The sequence below is a fragment of the Spermophilus citellus genome (genome assembly GCF_964194105.1).
Source record: "Spermophilus citellus genome assembly, chromosome: 6".
In the NCBI taxonomy this organism is placed as follows: domain Eukaryota; kingdom Metazoa; phylum Chordata; class Mammalia; order Rodentia; family Sciuridae; genus Spermophilus; species Spermophilus citellus.
The window spans coordinates 89,929-108,834 of record NC_138187.1 but is presented as its reverse complement, the minus strand read 5'-3'; the positions used below and the strand labels follow the sequence as shown (position 1 = coordinate 108,834).

General features: G+C 37.5%; 1 pseudogene across 1 annotated transcript; it reads right to left on the bottom strand.

The window, feature by feature from the left end:
* Positions 1 to 9,292: 9,292 nt before the first annotated feature.
* Positions 9,293 to 11,161, bottom strand: LOC308652296 (RE1-silencing transcription factor-like; annotated as a pseudogene). The gene has a single exon. The product of its transcript is annotated as an RE1-silencing transcription factor-like (transcript).
* Positions 11,162 to 18,906: the final 7,745 nt, after the last annotated feature.

The window sequence follows — 18,906 nt, the reverse complement described above, 5'->3', positions numbered from 1 at the left end:
TATAAATAAATAAAATAAAGGTAATTGTTTGATCTACACCTAAAAATATTAAGAAAGTTTATCCCATGGAACTAAACTCATAAACCAAATTTTTCTTTGGTTAAGAAAATTCCAGTTTAATTGTCAGTATATGTGCATTTTCCCTCTTTTGAAAAATTTTTTTAATATTTATTTTTTAGTTGTAGTTGGACACAATACATTTATTTATTTAGTTTTATGTAGTGCTGAGAATCAAACCCAGGGTATCACACACACTAGGTGAGTGCTCTACCATTGAGCCCAACCACAGCCTGGTGCATTTTACCTATCCATACTAGTGGGGTCCATTTTGATGTATGTGGACATGGATGGAATATCATTTGTTCAATTTCACCCCAGTTTTTCCATTTTCCCTCTCCATCTCCTTCCTCCTTCTCCTCTTTCTCTAGTGTTTTGTTAAACTGGTGGTTAATAGATAGACATGAAGGGGGGATTCACTGTGGTATAGTTGTATATGTACTTAGATCATTTGGTCAGTTTCATTCTGCAGTTCCTTTCTTTTTCTATCCCTCCTCTCTCCCCCTACATTCCCTTCTATTCCACTGACCTCCCTTCTATCTTCATGGGATCTCTCCTTTTTTTATATTTCCTTATTTATCTCTAGTTTCTGTATATAAGATAAAACATTTGACCCTTGGCTTTCTGAGTCTGGCTTATTTCAATTAGCATGATGTTCTTCAGTTCCATTCATTTACCAGCAGATGCAGTAATTTCATTCTTCTTTATGGCCAAGTAAAACTCTGTTGTGTGTATATACCATGCTTTGTTTATCTGCTCATCTGTTGACAGACACCTGGGATGGTTTCATAGCCTGGCTACTGTGAATTGTGCTAGCTTAAACATTGATATGGCTGTATTACTATAACATGCTGATTTTTGTTCTTTTGGATAAATACCAAAAAAGGGGGGGGACAGCTGGATCATGTGATGGCTTTATTTCTAGGTTCTTGAGGAATCTCTATACTGCTCTTCATAGTGGTTGGTTGCACTAGTCTGCAGTCCCACAAACAACAGGTGAGTGTACCTTTCTCCATATCCTCACCAGAGTTTGTTATTTTTTGTATTCTTTTTTTTTTAAATTTATTATTTATTTATTTTTTAGTTATTGGCAGACACAACATCTTTGTATGTGGTGCTGAGGATCGAACCCGGGCCGTACGCATGCCAGGCGAGCGCGCTACCGCTTGAGCCACATCCCCAGCCCCATTTTTTGTATTCTTGATGTTTGCCATTCTAACTGGAGATGAAATCTTAATGTAGATGTGATTTGCATTTCTCTGATTGCCAGGGATGTTGAAACTTTTTTTTCATGTTTTTTTTTGCCATTTGTATTTCTCCTTTTGAGAAATATCTGCTTAGCTCTTTCACCCATTTTTGTATTGAGCTATTCATTTTTCTGTTGTTACATATTTTGAGTTATTTATATTTCTGGATATTAATCCCTTGTTGGAAGAGTAGATAGAAAAGATTTTCTCCCATTCTGAGGGGCTCTTTTCATGATCCTATTTCCTTTACAGGGCAGAGCATTTTAATTTGAAGGCATCCCACTTATTGAGTCTTGGTTTTATTTTTTGAACTTTATGGATCTTGTTGAGGAAGTCAGTGCCTGCACCAATATGTTGGAGAGTCAGGTTTCTATGAGCCCAATCTAGCTTTTCCACTGACTTACATCTTCATTTTAGAAATTATTTATCTTGAATTGATTGATCTATAATAAATAGCATCTTACATTTTAGTTTTCAAGTGCTCTATAGCTTCTGCCGAAATAGTTCATTGTCCATGAACATGATAATGCATTTAAATGATAATGATAAATGTAGAATAAAAGGAATTGGGTTTTATAATAACAGTGTATCTCTCTCCTTAAAATATATATATATTTTTTCTAAAGAGTAGAATGTACTAAAGAGTAGAGTGAACTCAGGATTTCATGTATCCTATGTAAGTGCTCTACCACCTATAAGTGAGCAACATCCTCATTCTTTTTTTGAGACAGGATCTTGCTAAATTACCTAGACTGGCCTCAAATTTAGGATTTTCCTTTCTCAGTCTCCCTAGTAGCTGGGATTATGGGTGTATACCACTATACTTGGGTCCTCTCCTCTTTCAGTGGAATACCTGCTACTTCCATGCACTTTAAGGTGGCTGGTACAGAGCAGGCAGGGGTGTTGGATGGCCCAGGGACTTCTGCCCTGGATTCAGTGAAGCTGCTGGTGCCTACTGTACCAGGTGGAGGGTGGTGGGTCAGGCAGGCTGTCGCTGCCTCTGCCCAGCTCAGGTCAGTTTCCCTGGGGTAAGTTGTTGGGATGGAAGGCTAGAAAATGAGGGGCTCTGAGCTAGTGACCACCAAGGCCACTATTCCTCACCATCTGTTGTCCCTCCTGTTGGCTTTGACCCTCCTCCAGACCCCTCTTCCAGGCCCCGCCTCCCTTCTCCTGACCCCACCCCATCCTCCAGACCACACCCTCCACAGACTCTGCCCTAGACCCCTCCCCCAAGGCCCCATCCCTTCTCCAGGCTGTGCTTCTTCTCCAGATCCCTGCCCTGTCCAGACTGTGGCCCTCCTCCAGACCCTACCCTGTTTCCAGGCCCCACCTCTCACAGCCACAGCTCAGGGCACTGATTGACAATACATTTGCAGTGGTGCACAAAATAGCCTGTTGTATAAACATTGACATTCTACATGGATGAAATATCTTGACTATATCAGGCTTTGATGGAACATAAACAGAATTTAGGAAAGTCACCTTTTTAATCTAAATCATAAACATTTGAAATAAAATCAGAATTTGTGAAAGGTCAGGTAACACTCAGCTGTGAGCCCTAATGATCCCAGGGTCTTTTCCAGTGGGAGATCTCTAAGCAGCAGTTCCAACTTTTCTATGCTAATTGATTGATTGAGTTTTCTTATTTTAGTTGTTTTGCAATGTCTGTATTTCCTAGGAAATGCCCCATGTCCACCAGGTTTCCAGTTCTTTTTAATTTCTTCTCTTTTTAGTTTTCCACAGAATTCTTAATCCTGTGAACTTCTGCTGTTTTCCATCAGCAATATTTTAAAAATATCCTTTTAGCTTTTTTGGTTTTTCATTGAGAGACTTATCTTATTTGAAAATTCTCATGATAATCTTAAATTATTTTAATTATATTCTGCTTATTGAGATGTCTTTGGGTATGCAGCTCAGTGACAGAGCACTTGCCTAGCAATTGAGAGGCCTTGGGTTCCATCACAGCAACACACACACACACACACACACACACACACACATTTTTACAAATACACACAATGTCATTTGGCAGAACTCAAGCATCAGAGGTATCCAGCGATATGTTTAAAAACATTATGTATTTACATATATACACCACAATATCTCTTCCAGATTTAGATAAAATTATTCTAAGAAAAAATTTCAATGTCAACTATTATATTACATGATTCCTTTTTTTAACTTTTATTTTATTTATTTTTATGTGGTTTTGAGGACTGAACTCAGGGCCTTGTACATGCTAGGCAAGCACTCTATCGCTGAGCCACAACCCCAAATATTTTTTTAATATATATATTTTCAGTTGTACACAGTACCTTTATTTTATTTTATTTTTATGCGGTGCTGAGGATTGAACCCAGGGCCTTGCATGTGCTAGGTGAGTGCTCTACCACTGAGCCACCTCCCCAGCCCCCCTGCATGATTCTTAAAACCATTGCAGATGAAGTTTCCTTAGGACTCAAGTCATTACAATGTGTAAGAGACAAGTCAATAGCTGAGTTTTGTAAATAAGAAATATTTTTACTAAAAATAACAATTTTTAAACAGACATTTTCTTTTCTACTTTTCAATTTAGAAAGCATATCCCTATGTCTTATTAAAATTCTACATTTGTTTATTTATTTTTATGTGGTCCTGAGAATTCAAGCCAGTGCCTCACGAATGCTAGGGAAGTGCTCTACCACTGAGCAACATCCCCAGCCCCTAAAGTTTTACATTTATAAAAAGTTAATTCTTTTTTTTTTAAAGAGAGAGCGAGAGAGTTTTAATATTTATTTTTTAGTTATCGGCGGACACAACATCTTTGTTTTGTATGGGATCGAACCTGGGCCGCACGCATGCCAGGCGAGCGCGCTACCGCTTGAGCCACATCCCCAGCCCCAAAAGTTAGTTCTTTTATTCATTGTAAGCAAGGGATTGGGTCTTCTGATGAGTATGATGCTTTGTATATTGCCAGGAATTCTTGTTGGAGAACTCTATTTGTGTTTTATATCTGTTCAAAGTATCACTTGAAAATATACCATTATGTTTTGAGTTCAGAAATTTGAATTTCTTCCTTTGAGGTTATATGTTTATTATCACTTAGAGTTATTTCATGTGAAGTGCCATAATTACATTGTATCCTAATGTTTGTGCCCCTATATGTTTATAAGTTGGCTTTCAGAGCAGAGTGTATTGTATTAGAGGTATTGTATTGTATTAGAGATATGTTTAAAAACTTTATGTGTATATATATATATATATATATATATATATATATATATATAATCACAATATCTCTTGCATATCTGCTGGGTTTATTAGAAAGGTACATACACTTTTTATCATATTTAAAATGTTATATTTAAATTAGTAGAAGCAGAGGTTAGATATGTTAGTATTGTGAGCTGAACAAAGTGCAGGTTTACTTTAATTATTTTTGGGAGGTTGATATAGTGGCTTTTTCCCTGTCCTACTCCTGCTATGGTTGTCTATGATCAGATGTGGCCTGAAGAATTTTTTTTCACACTGGGTGTTGAACTCAGGGCCTTGTATGTGCTTGGCAAGCACTTAGCTACATACATCCCCAGCCCTTTTTAAAATTTAATTTTGAGACATGGTCTTGCTATATTGCCCAGATGGGCCTCAAATTTATGCTCCTCTTGCTTTAGCCTCCCAAGTAACTGGGATGACAAGCATGTGCCTGGCATGTCCTGGAGGAGTTTGATGCCAGTATCATGTTTCCAATGCGTTAATAATTTCATAAGCTATATTATGTCCATTTTTTCTTCTCAACAGTCAATAAAGCCTTTTTGTTTCTTTCAGTGGTATGCTTTAATATGAACATGCTTTATGATGTGTCCCTGCTGTTCATGATAGTCTAGTTATGTGATTCACAGCAAGAGTATTTTGATTCTGATAGTCTCAGTGGTGTTTCAGGTCCTACATATTTTCCTGGAAGCAGTGATCATTCATTTCCTAGTTGATTACACAAATAAGATACAAATTCTTTTTTTTGTGGGCCTCCTGCATGTTGGGCAAACCCTCTTCCACTGAGCTGCATTGACAGCTCCATAGATCCTTTAGTGATGATTAGCTTCATGACTAGCTAGAGTGATAATAAAATTATGTAGAAGTTCTCCTGAATTTGAAACATTCAATCTACCACGCGGCCTGTGCAGTGGTTTCATTAATGAGGTTCTAGGCATTAAGTTAGTTAGAAGAGATCAAAATAAAACACACAGACAGTACCTTATTTTACATTGCTAGGTCCGAGATGGCTCGCCTCCCTGGTTCCCGCCTCTAGCCGCCCAGCAGGGCAGCGAGGAGAGAGCTAGCAGGAGAGAGAGAGCGAACACGCCGGGGAGTAGCCTTTTATTTGGGGGACAAGAGATTCAGGGGAGAATTCCATCCAATGAAGGTTGAGGGGGGGCTGCACTCCAAGGTCAGGGTCAGTGATTGGGTCTCCGGGGTCAGTGGTCACACACACCCCCACACGGATGGGCTCTCTCATCAGGAAAGGGTCAGGATAGCTCCGACACAGCCAGAGCGCCTCAGGCCCTTAACGGGAGTCACCCAATCACGTGTCAGAATGGCTCCCCACAATTCAAGAGTCTGGACGTCAAATAATTCTTTGTGATTTCTAGAGTAGAGTGTTTTTTCATAATGCAACAGCATCTAAGATCAGGCATGGATGGAGCTGCCACCTATGCTCCTTGTGTCTCACCATTTCCTTCAGAACGTCTTGGAGGAAATGAACCTTGGTGTCTTTTTAAACTCTTCTGCTCACAAGGCAGATTGGTTCCAATCTTGTTTACCTTTTTCTTTTCATTTAAGAGTTTGGGCATCTGATAGTTCCTTATGATTTTTAGAAGGTAGAATGTTTTCCCATAACAAGAAGCATCTAAAGTCACTCTTGGGCTGACTGCCACCTGCACTTCTCTGGGCTCACCACTTCTTGCAGAGCATCATGAAGATGGACACTGGTGTCCTTTAAACTCTAATGCCCAGAAGCTGTCACTCATCATCACTGCAACTCTGTCTTTTTCTTTTCTTTGACTATTTGTCCAGGGAAAGTATTTTATTTTATTATTGCTACAGTGTATGCATAGAGACAAAATAGAGACAAGAATTCTTTGGGATAACTAATCCAAAGTTGAAGTGAATCAATTTGCCATTGGAACATGTATTTTTTAAAATTTTTTTTTAAAGAGAGAGAGATGAGAGAGAGAGAGAGAGAGAGAGAGAGAGAGAGAGAGAGAGAGAATTTTTTAAAATATTTATTTATTTATTTTTTTAGTTTTCGGCAGACACAACATCTTTGTTGGTATGTGGTGCTGAGGATCGAACCCGGGCTGCACGCATGCCAGGTGAGCGCGCTACCGCTTGAGCCACATCCCCAGCCCCTGGAACATGTATTTTTACAAAGCAGCTCTTTTGATAAAATTCAGCCATGAGTTAAAATATAATCTTATTTTTTCCTCTAAAGTGATGAAGTTTTTAGAAGTACCTAGTGACAGCATAAAAATATAACAAGTTTACATGTATTGTTACTTCAACACAGAACATAACAGAGGCACTTGTCTTGAATTAAATATTATCTTGAGTTATTTGATTTTTGTGTTATAATAAATTTTGTGTTCATAATAAAATACAGAACTAGCTAATAGTGTCATTTACCAGTAACTAACTATACAAATAATTAAAAAACAGGTGTTTCTGACAATGTAGCCATGTTTATTTATTTATTTTTTAGTTTTAGGTGGACACAATATCTTTATTTTTATTTTTTTGCTTTTTAAAACTTTATTTCAACATAACTATGCTTACAGAAATACACTCACATTGGTTAATAGAATGCAATTTAAGTTTAACTTATCCTACACAATTTCAACCAAAAACTTGGTACATGGTTTAAGATTTTAAAAAGAATTTGCAATCTGGCCTATTTTTATCTATTACAAATGTATATAAAAGATCCGCCATCAAATGCTGCTAAAGAAAGCAGCAAGAACCTTGAGAAATATACCTTTGGTTTGCCTCAGAAAAATAACATGTATTGCACTGTAAAAGTTTATAAAATTGGTGCAACAAAACATTGTTGTTATGTTACAATGCCAGTTCAGAAAGTTCAGTAACTAATGGATGCAGAAGGGGATGGGAGGGTGCCTATGTACACATGTGGTACTGTAAAAGCTATCTGATTTAATTAATATAGTATGTAGATTATAAATCTACACAAACGAAGATTCAGATATTTTCTTAAATCTGAATTAATACTATCAGCTCACTTCATCTGCTGAGGTCAACAATTGAACTTGACACACTGGCTTTAAGTTTTTTTTTTGATATATGCAAAGTAAATTTCCTTCCCCAGCTTTTCAGTCCAGAAGTGACAGTATACTACAGGCAAGGTATTCCTTCCATCTTCAACATTCATGGAGTGACATGTGATGAGGTTAACTGGGGTTTTAATTTGTATCAGCATGCAATGCAAATAGCCCCCAAAGTCAATGACCACATGCCATTATAAGTGACTACTTTAAAAAATAAAATGGCCCTTCTTGGAAGACTAGAGCAAAACATCCAGCTACAGCTATAAGAAGCCCATCAAAACATTTTAGCTCCTTATGAATGACACCTCAATAAAAATAAAAGTAGCCCCCGAATAAGAAGCAGCTCTGATAAAGAGGAAAAATATAACTTAAATATATTGGAAACCAATGGGAATACAGGTTCAAAAATAATTAGATTTTCATGATTACCTAGGATTAGGCTTATAATGCATTCTAGTATTTCAAGTTTACCACTAGTTACTAAATACCAATTTACAAATAACATGTTTATTGTTCCTTTATCAAAAGAGAAAGTTCTAGCTTCAATTCTATTGTGGGGAGGGCACTAGAAAATACAAAGATTCAAACAGTTCCATACAAATATCACATTTTTCAAATGGAAGAACTCCCAACTGGACCAGAAGTTCCAATTACTAATATATTTTTCATTGAAACAATTTTTAAAAAGTACAAATACATGGCATTAAGGTTCAGGACCTAATATAGGCCTGATAATCAAGTCCTTGTTTTTTGGAAGAAAGGCCTCAAGTCCCAATCAATTTCCAGTAACAATGTTTTTACACATCAACTTAATAAGGGGTTTTAATTTCCTTCATATTTTTGTTTTCAGCATTCTAGTCTTAAAGGCTAGATTAGAAATTAATTCAATTCCCCAGAAGGCAAATTTCTTTTCTTTACAGTATGAAAGAATCCAGAAAGACCTCTTCCCCAAGCAGATTCCCAATCTCTAATCTGTGCTTAAAATGAATCTTTTTCAATATAATGTAAAAGGTAACTTAGGTAAAATGTGCTCATTAACATTAAAAACTAGCTGTTAGGAAGACTTAACTAGCTGTATAATTTTTTTAAAAAAATATTTTGAGTCCCATATGGTATTTCTTTTTTTTGAGAATTTTTAATATTTATTTTTTAGTTTTCGGCGGACACAACATCTTTGTTGGTATGTGGTGCTGAGGATCGAACCTGGGCTGCACGCACACCAGGCGAGCGCGCTACCGCTTGAGCCACATCCCCAGCCCTAGCTGTATAATTTAAGGTTTAAAACATAAATATTTGCAGCTTGATCTCCTGCTGACAATGATTGTCGGAGCCTATAATTCAACATTTATAAATTCCCATTCATACACGCCAAACACACCATTATCACACAACTTACTCATGTCTTGAGAGAATCTTCTTAAAATTCTTTGGCCTCCCAGTCAATTCCAAGTTTGAGCAACTTTTAACTCAAACTTCACTCTCAGATTAACAAGTATTCCACCCATACATTAATGCTTGTCCTAATCTTTCATGTTGTACTGCCAAAATCTGAAACCTACCTCAAAGAGATCACCAGGTAAAAGAAAATTATCAAAATATTCATGAAGGGGGTTATTTCAAAATAGAACATGGGAGGTTGGAATTCAAGATTCCCTATTGGGATCATACTTTATTTTACTGAAATGAACTCCTAACAGGCCCCTTCTGACTAGTTTCCTTTTAAACAGGTTCCTTCTGAGAGGTGTCTTTCTGAGAAGGCTTGCTGCTTTTTTAACTTTTTTTATTTTTTAGGGTTTTCTTCTTGGTATTTTTTTTCACACAGGTATTTTGTTTTTTATTCTCCTCCACTTTGTTATCACCCTTTGGTACTTCCTGGCTATTTTTGGATTTACCTTCTATCTTCCTTTTCTTTTTTGTCATAGATTCCTCATCATTCACAGGATCATGCACGGAATGGGCTTCAGTTTCCATCTTCCTTTTGCTTTTCTTGGCTTTACAGGATTTTTCTGAATTATTTCTTGTATGCACATCCAGGTCTTTAGCTTCTGTTGCTGACTTGCGAGTTCTGGTAGTGACCTGAATCATTGAAACATTGCTACAAGGTTTTTTCTCTTTTGAAACATTATCTTTTTTCTCCACTTTTACAGACCTCTCATTTTTCTTTCCAGCTACATCCCCCTTTATTTTCGTTTGCTCTGTTTCTGGTTTTTCATTGGTAGTACTGTTATCAAGTAAGTCAGCCTCTCGCTTTTTGGTTTTCTTTAATTTCACTTTTGACACATCCATTGTTTTATTAGGACAAGTAGGATGCTTAGATTTGAAATGATACTGTAGATTACACTTTTTGGAAGCTGCATAGTCGCATACAGGGCAATTAAACTGCCGTGGGTTCACATGTAGCTCTACATGTTTTTTTTGAAGTTGCTTCTATCTGCTGTTTTGTAGTCACAGTGGGGGCAATTAAGAGGTTTAGGCCAATTGTGAACCTGTCTTGCATGGCGGGTTACTTCATGTTGATTAGAGGCCACATAACTGCACTGATCACATTTAAATGGCTTCTCACCTGAATGAGTACGCATATGTCTAGTTAGATGAGTCTTCTGAGAACTTGAATAAGGACAAAGTTCACATTTATATGGGCGTTCTCCTGTATGAGTTCGAACGTGCTGAACGTAATTGTTTTTTTCTGTTTGAAAAATAGTTGCATTTACCACATGTGTATACGTTCCTTGGAAAATGGTTTCTTAAGTGTTTCCTCCAGTGATACTCGCTTACTGTTGTGTAAGTGCAAATGATGCACTTGTAGACTTGCTCGTTATCTCCAGCTCTTGTGTGGTGTTTCAGGTGCGCAGTATAGTGATCATATCTATTGGTATTGTAGCCACAGCGGTCACAGCGAATGGGGCCCTTAGAGAAATCTCCCTCTTCAGCAGCGGAAGAGCCAGATTCTCTGGCTTTTGCTTGCTTCTCTGCACTTTCTTCCACAAAAAACTTCTTGGCACTATGAACTCTGATATGATGCACAAATTGTTCTTCAGATTCTGCTTCATATTGGCATGGCTTACAGCGAAAGGGTTTGGTCTTCAAGTTCTTGCATTTGTCCTCTGCTCCAGGTGTTTCATTAGGAAGATCTTTATTTGAGCTGTAAATTTCTGGGGCAGCTGATGCCTCAAATACAGGCTGTGGTTCTACAACATTGACTTCCAAACTTCTCAGTTCCATGTTTTCGAGTCCATTAGGTTCACCTTTTATTTCAGGAGATTCCTCAAGTCCTTCTCCATCACTATCTGAAAAGTTGTCATCCCCAACAGGCATCAATTCTGCCATCTGTCTTTCTTCACCAACCAGGTAATCACAGCAGCCGCCATTCACTTCCCCAGTTAAGGCCACGTTTGCTAGCATGATAAGCTGAGGAGCAGCCAGTTCAGCTTTGGAGAGGTCATGCAAGTCATACCTGTCGTTGGGCAAGGCCATGCCAATGTGGCCAGTGAACAGCCCTCCTCCTCCAGAAGACTGCCCCGTCACCTGGGTAGCCATAACTGTATTTGGGCTTGCCCCCACCGCTCGTCCTGAACCTCTTCCTGTGCTCCCCCAATTCAAACGGTGGAGGTGAGCAGACTCGGGGCTCCGATCCCCAACTGAGTCCTTCCGGAGAGAGAGAGACAGCCCCCTCCGCGGCCAGCCGGCCCGAGTCCGGGAAAAGGGCGGAGAGTTACCGTGTGGCCGGCTCCAGAGCTCCGCCGACCGCCCAGCTCGCCCTCCGCGGAGGCTCCGCGGGCGCCCTCCGCAGGCGCGGACCCGAGAGCCAGGGGGCCCCACGCGGGCCGCCCCCGCGTCCCGCAAGTTTGCTAACTTCACTCCCCCACGGCGCCCGGCGGGACAACGCACAGGGCCGCGTCTCGGGCTTTAGTTTACATTTAGGAGGTGCTGAGAATCGAACCTAATGCCTTGTGCGTGCTAGGTGAGCTCTCTACCATGGAGCCACAACCCCCGCCTGGAAATGTCGCCACGTGTAAAGTTTTATTTGAGTATCTTTATCTTTATACAGAAATTTCAAAGGAAGCCTCAACCTGACTTTTCCCTTGTGATGACTTAGGTGCACTATCTCAGATGTATGAACATCTTAGACCATTTGTCATGAAGAATAAACACTAGTATGCTGTAATTAACCGAAGTTGTATTTCCTTTGGATTCTCAGTTCTGCCTCTTCCTGTTCCAGGACCCCATCCAGGACCCCAAATGACATCCAGTCAACATGTCTCTGTAGACTCCTCTTGGGCTGACGGTTTCTCTGAAGTACATACACTTTTTATAATATTTGAAATGCTATCATATTTAAATTAGTAGAAGCAGAGGTTAGATATGTTAGTATAGTGAGCTGAACAAAGTGCAGGTTTACTTTAATTATTTTTGGGAGGTTGATATAATAGCTTCTTCCCTGTTCTATTCCATGGTTCCAGTGGCCTCCGCACCATGGGGAGGACCTGTCAGGTGTTTTTTAGATTGTTCTACTTTGGGGTTTACTTGTTTTTCCTCACATTTAGACTTGGGCCCTGGGTCTGGGGGAAGCAGTCACAGAGGTGGAGAGCTGCTCTGTTATCTCAAGCCCTCAAGGTGAATGTCATGTTAGTACTGAGTGTGCTCAGCTGGCTGGGGGAGTGCCTTTCAGGTTTCCTTGTTTTTCTCTTGTTTAGCCTGAGCTGTGAGTCTAGGGAAGCAGGTCACTGAGGCGGACAGCTGCTCTGTCATTTCAGACCCTCCAGGTGAATGCCATGTTAGTACTAACTGTGCTCACCTGGCTGAGATAGTGCCTTTCAAGTTTCTGTCTGAGGAGTTACTGTTCTCTGCACGTGCACATTGTGTTTTCCGGAGGAAGTCATTATACGGGGCCCACACTTAAGGAACAGGGAGTTAGCTTCACATCCTCGATGGTCTTGTCTGCCTTAGTTATCTGGTATGCTTCTTCACAAGAGGTTTCTGCACAAGAGAATGACATAAATAATTTATCTCAGTTTATAGCTTTTCTTTTTGTTCTCTCTTTCACAGAGTATAAAATTTAATTTTTTTCATGTGATGCTGGGAATTGAACCCAGGGCCTCACACATGCCAGGCAAGTGCTCTACTATTGAGCTATACACCATCCCTTTAAAAATCTCCCAGGCTGGCCTTGAATTTGCAATCTCCTTGCCTCAGCCTTTTGAGTAGTTGGGATTCTTGGCATGCAACACCACACTTGGTAAAAATTTAATTTTATAAAGTCCATGCTATCAATATTTTCTTATGTCAATTTACTTTTAGTATTGTGTGTTAAAACTTATCACCAATGGCTAGGGATGTAGCTGAGTATTGTAGCTGAGGTTGTCCAACATGTGTGCAGCCCTTGCATTTGATCTCCAGTTCCAGAGTGAAAACACACACACACACACACACACACACACACACACACACACTTACCACTAAGATTACATGGATTTTCTTCTGTTTCTGTTTATTTTTTTCAAATTTTAGTTATGGATGATTATGAGTCAATTTTTGTGGAAATTTTGGTTTGCATATACATTCATTTCACTGAATATAGTTTCTAAAAGCTTGTTAAATCACCACTCTTTGACAAATAGTGTTTAATGGATTTCATTTCTGTTTGAATTTCCAAAATTGGCCTTGAATAATCTGGATACAGTACTGAAGTTCATCTATTTCCCAGGAGGGGACACAAGGACACCTCTGAACTGCAGTGTCCTGAATTGAGTCCCAGCCGCCACCAGAGGGCGCCTCACCTTCCCAGACCCGGTGGTAACATGCTGTTAGTATGGCGATGTGATAGTGCTAACGTGTTATTTATATGCAGCCTCTGATGCTCATGCATTATCCATAGTGACTTCTGATACTAACATGTGCACATGTGGCCTCTGATAGTAATATAATGCCCATAGCTGTATTACATTCAGCCCTATCATCTTTAACATTAGCATCATGTCCACATTGTGGCCTCTAATATTAATTAATGTCCATACTATGGCCTCTAACAGTAATATAATATTTATATGGTGGCCTTAGATGCTAATATAATATCAGAATCATACTCTCTAACAGTAATAAAATATGTACACGGTTCCCTTATAGCAATATAATGACTGCCCTGTGGTTTTTAATATTAATGTAATGTCCAAACTGTGGCCTGTAATACTAATACAATATCTACATTGTGGCCTCTAATATTAATATAATATTAACACGTTTTTAGTGGAATATCCATATTATAGCATCTAAGACTTATGTAATATTTACCCAGTGGACTTCAGTGCTAATATAATCTCCATAGTATAGCATCTAAACCTGATGTAATAGCTGTCCTGTGGTCTTTCATAATAACGTGGTATCTATAATATACAATCTGAAACTAATATATTAGCTGATCTTTAATATTAATACAATATACATGCATGGCCTTAAACTACTATAACATCTGCCCTGTGGACTTTAATACTGATGTAATATCTACATGATGAAATCTAATTCCAATATAATACCTGATCTTTGACATTTACTATTATGTAATATCCATACTATAGCATATAAAGCTAATAAAATAGAAGCCCTGTAACCTATAACAATCATGCTATTTACATCATAGCATATAAAAGTAGTGTAATAATTGCTCTGTAGCCTTTAACATTAATGTAATAGTAATACTGTGACCTCTCAAATTAATGTAATAGCTGTTCTTTAGCCTGCTTATACTAATATTGTATTCATATATAGCATAAAAAACCGGCATAATAGCTGCCCTTTGGCCTTTAATAATAATATAAAACCCACAATATGGCATCTAAAACTGATATTATAGCTGCCTTGTGGCCTTTGATACTAATATAATATTTATACTATGGCCTATAAAATTAATATAATAGCTTCCTGTGGACTTCAATGCTAATATGATATGCACTATGATACCTAAAATATTATAATAGATGCCCTGTGGTATTTAATAATAATAATATCCATACTATAGCATCTAAAACTAATACAATAGGTACCCAGTTTAAAATAATTATAATTATAATAGTTTAAAATAATTATTTAAAATAATTATAATAATTGCCCTGTGGTCTTTATATGAATATTGTAGTTATACTATAGCATCCAATACTAATATAATAGCTGCCTTGTGGTCTTGTAATATATTATAATCTTAATATGATATCCATACTGTTGCTTCTAAAACTAATATAATACCTGAGCTGTGGCCTTTAATACTTATGTAATTCCCATACTCAAGCACATAAAACAAATAGTAACTGCCCTAAAACCTTTAATATAACAGCTAATATATTAGCTGTCTTGTGGTCTTTCATATTAATATGATATCCAAAATATAACCAAAACAAATGTAATAGTTGACCTTTGGTCTCTAATTCTAATATAATACGCACACTATAGCATTTAGTTCTAATATAATAACTGCTTTTTGGTCTTTTACAGTAATGTGATCTCCATATCAAAACATCCCACTATAACATAGTAGCTGTCCGATAGCCTTTCATACTAATGTAACATACATACTGTCTCATCTAATATAATAGATCTCCTGTGTTTTTTAATATTAATGTAATATCCACATATAGCATCTTAAACTGATTCAGGTACTTTTGCCTCCAATACTAAAATGATGTTTATACTATAGCACTTAATGCTAATATAATAGCTGACCTCTGCTCTTTAATTCAAATGTGGTATCTACACTACAGCCTCTAAAACTGATATAATAGCTGCACTGTGGCCTTTAATTTTAATATAAAATACATAATACAGCATCAGAAACTGATACTATAGTGGCACTATGGCCTTACATACTAAGGTAATATCCATACAGTGGACTCTAAAACTAATATAATAGCTTCCTGTGGTCTTTAATACTAACATGTTATGCTCTCTGGTACTTAAAATATTATAATAGTTGCCCTGTGGTCTTTAATACTAATGACATCCATAGGATAGCATTTAAAACTAATAAAATAGGTGCCCTGTGACCTTTTATATTAACATAATATCCATAATTTAGCATCTAAAACTAATATAATATATACCCTGTGGCCTTTAAAAAATTTTTTAGTTGTAGATGGACATGATACCTTTATTTTATTTATTTATGTATTTATTTATTTATTTTTAGGTGGAACTGAGGATTGAAACTAGGGCCTCACATGTGCTAAGTGGCCTTTTAAAAATGTTTTTTAAAGTTGTAGATGAACACATACCTTTATTTTTTAAATTTATTTTTATGTGGTACTGAGGATCAAATGCATTGCCTCATGCATGCCAGGCAAGTGCTCTACCACGGAGTCACAAGCCCAGCCCCTGCCCCATGGCCTTTCACATTAATATGATATAAAAATTATGGCCCCTGAAATTATTTTAAAAGCTGTCCTGTGGCCTTCCAATACAGATATTATATCCATCTTATGGCTTCCTTCTGCCCTTTAATATTAATATAATAACTTTGTGATAGCATGTAAAGCTAATATAATAGCTTCCCTATAGACTTCACTAATTTTTTAAAATATTTTTGATTGACCTTTATTTATTTATTTACATGTGGTGCTGAGACTCAAACCCAGTGCCTCACGCATGCCAGGCAAGTGTGCTACTGCTGAGCCATAACCCCAGCCCAGACTTCACTATTAATATATCATCCATATTATGACCTCTAAATCTAATATGATAGCTGTCCTGTGGCCTTTGTTACTGATATGATCTCCATAATATGGCATGGAAAACTGATAAAATAGCTGCTCTGTGTTATTTACTATTAATACAATTTCCATATTATAACATCAAAAACAGGTATCAGAGCCATTAGAGGCCTTTAATACTAATATGATATCCAAAGTATAGTACCTAAAATGAATATAGTAGCTGGGCTGTGGCCTTTAAATCTAATGTGATATCCATACTATGGCATCTAAAACTAATATAATAGTTCCCCTGTAGCTTTAAAAACTAATATAATATCCATATTATGGCCTCTAAAACCAATGTAATAGATATCCCATGACCTTTAATATGAATGTGACACCTTTTCTACAGTCTGTGAAACCAATATAATAACTCTCTGGTGGATTTTAATATTTAATATACATGATATAGAATCTAAAACTGATAAACAGGTGCTCTGTGGCCTTTAACATTAGCATGCTAGCTGGGGTTGTGGCTTAGTGGTCGTGTGCTTGCCTAACATGGGTGAGGCACTGGGTTCAAGATTCTCATATAAACAAAAATAAATGAATAAAAGTCCACATATAAACAAATAAATGAATAAAGGTGCATCAATAACTAATAAAAAATTAAAAAATGTTAACATGATATTTTTTTAAGAGAGAGTGAGAGAGGAGGGAGAGAGAGAGAGAGAGGGAGAGAGAGAGAGAGAGAGAGAGAGAGAGAGAGAGAGAGAATTTTTTTTTCACATGGTATTAGTATCATTTCCATCCCAGTTCACATTACCCCGCAATTTTTATTTATTTATTTATTTATTTATTTTTATTGTTGGTCGTTCAAAACATTACATAGTTCTTAATATATCACATTTCACAGTTTGATTCAAGTGGGTTATGAACTCCCATTTTTACCCCGTATACAGATTGCTGTATCACATCAGTTACATTTCCATTGATTTACATATTGCCATTCTAGTGACTGATGTATTCTGCTGTCTATCCTATTCTCTACTATCCCCCTTCCCCTCCCCTCCCCTCCCCTCCCCTTTTCTCTCTCTACCCCCTCTACTGTAAATAATTTCTTCCACTTGTATTATTTTTCTCTTACCCTTCATTTCCTCTTATATGTAATTTTGTATAACCCTGAGGATCACCTTCCATTTCCATGCGATTTCCCTTCTCACTCCCTTTCCCTCCCACCTCTCATCCCTGTTTAATGTTAATCTTCTTTTCAAGCTCTTCGTCCCTACCCTGCCCTTGGTTACTCCCCTTATATCAAAGCAGTCATTTGGCATTTGTTTTTTAAGGATTGGCTAGCTTCACTTAGCATAATCTGCTCTAATGCCATCCATTTCCCTCCAAATTCTATGATTTTGTCATTTTTTAAAGCAGAGTAATACTCCATTGTGTATAAATGCCACATTTTTTTTATCCATTCATCTATTGAAGGGCATCTAGGTTGGTTCCACAATCTTGCTATCGTGAATTGTGCTGCTATGAACATCGATGTAGCAGTGTCCCTGTAGCATGCTCTTATTAGGTCTTTAGGGAATAGACCGAGAAGGGGAATAGCTGGGTCAAATGGTGGTTCCATTCCCAGCTTTCCAAGAAATCTCCATACTGCTTTCCAAATTGGCTGCACCAATTTGCAGTCCCACCAACAATGAACAAGTGTACCCTTTTCCCCGCATCCTCTCCAGCACTTGTTGTTGTTGGACTTCATAATGGCTGCCAATCTTACTGGAGTGAGATGGTATCTTAGGGTGGTTTTGATTTGCATTTCTCTGACTGCTAGCGATGGTGAGCATTTTTTCATGTACTTATTGATTGATTGTATGTCCTCCTCTGAGAAGTGTCTGTTCAGGTCCTTGGCCCATTTGTTGATTGGGTTATTTGTTATCTTGTTGTCTAATTTTTCTTTTTTTAAGGAATGAGCTCCAAGCAATTAATTTTCCTCTTAGAACTGCTTTCAATGTGTCCCATAGATTCCAATATGTTGTGTCTGTGTTTTCATTTAACTCTAAGAAGTTTTTAATTTCCTCCTTAATGTCTTCTATAACCCATTGATCATTCAGTAACCTATTGTTCATTCTCCAAGTGATGCATGATTTTTCCTTCCTTCTTTTATCGTTGATTTTCAGTTTCATTCCATTATGATCAGATAAGATGCATGGTATTATCTCTACTCCTTTATATTGTCTAAGAGTTGCCCTGTGACATAATATATGATCTATTTTTGAGAAGGATCCATGTGCTGCTGAGAAAAAAGTGTAACTACTTGATGTTGTGTGGTATATTCTATATATGTCAATTAAGTCTAGGTTGTTAATTGTGTTATTGAGTTCTATAGTTTCCTTATTTAACTTTTGTTTGGAAGATCTGTCCAGTGGTAAGAGAGGTGTGTTGAAGTCTCCCATGATTATTGTATGGTGGTCTATTAGACTCTTGAACTTGAGAAGAGTTTGCTTGATGAACATAGCTGCACCATTGTTTGGGGCATATATATTTATGATTGTTATGTCTTGTTGGTGTATGGTTCCCTTGAGCAGTATGCAGTGTCCCTCTTTATCCCTT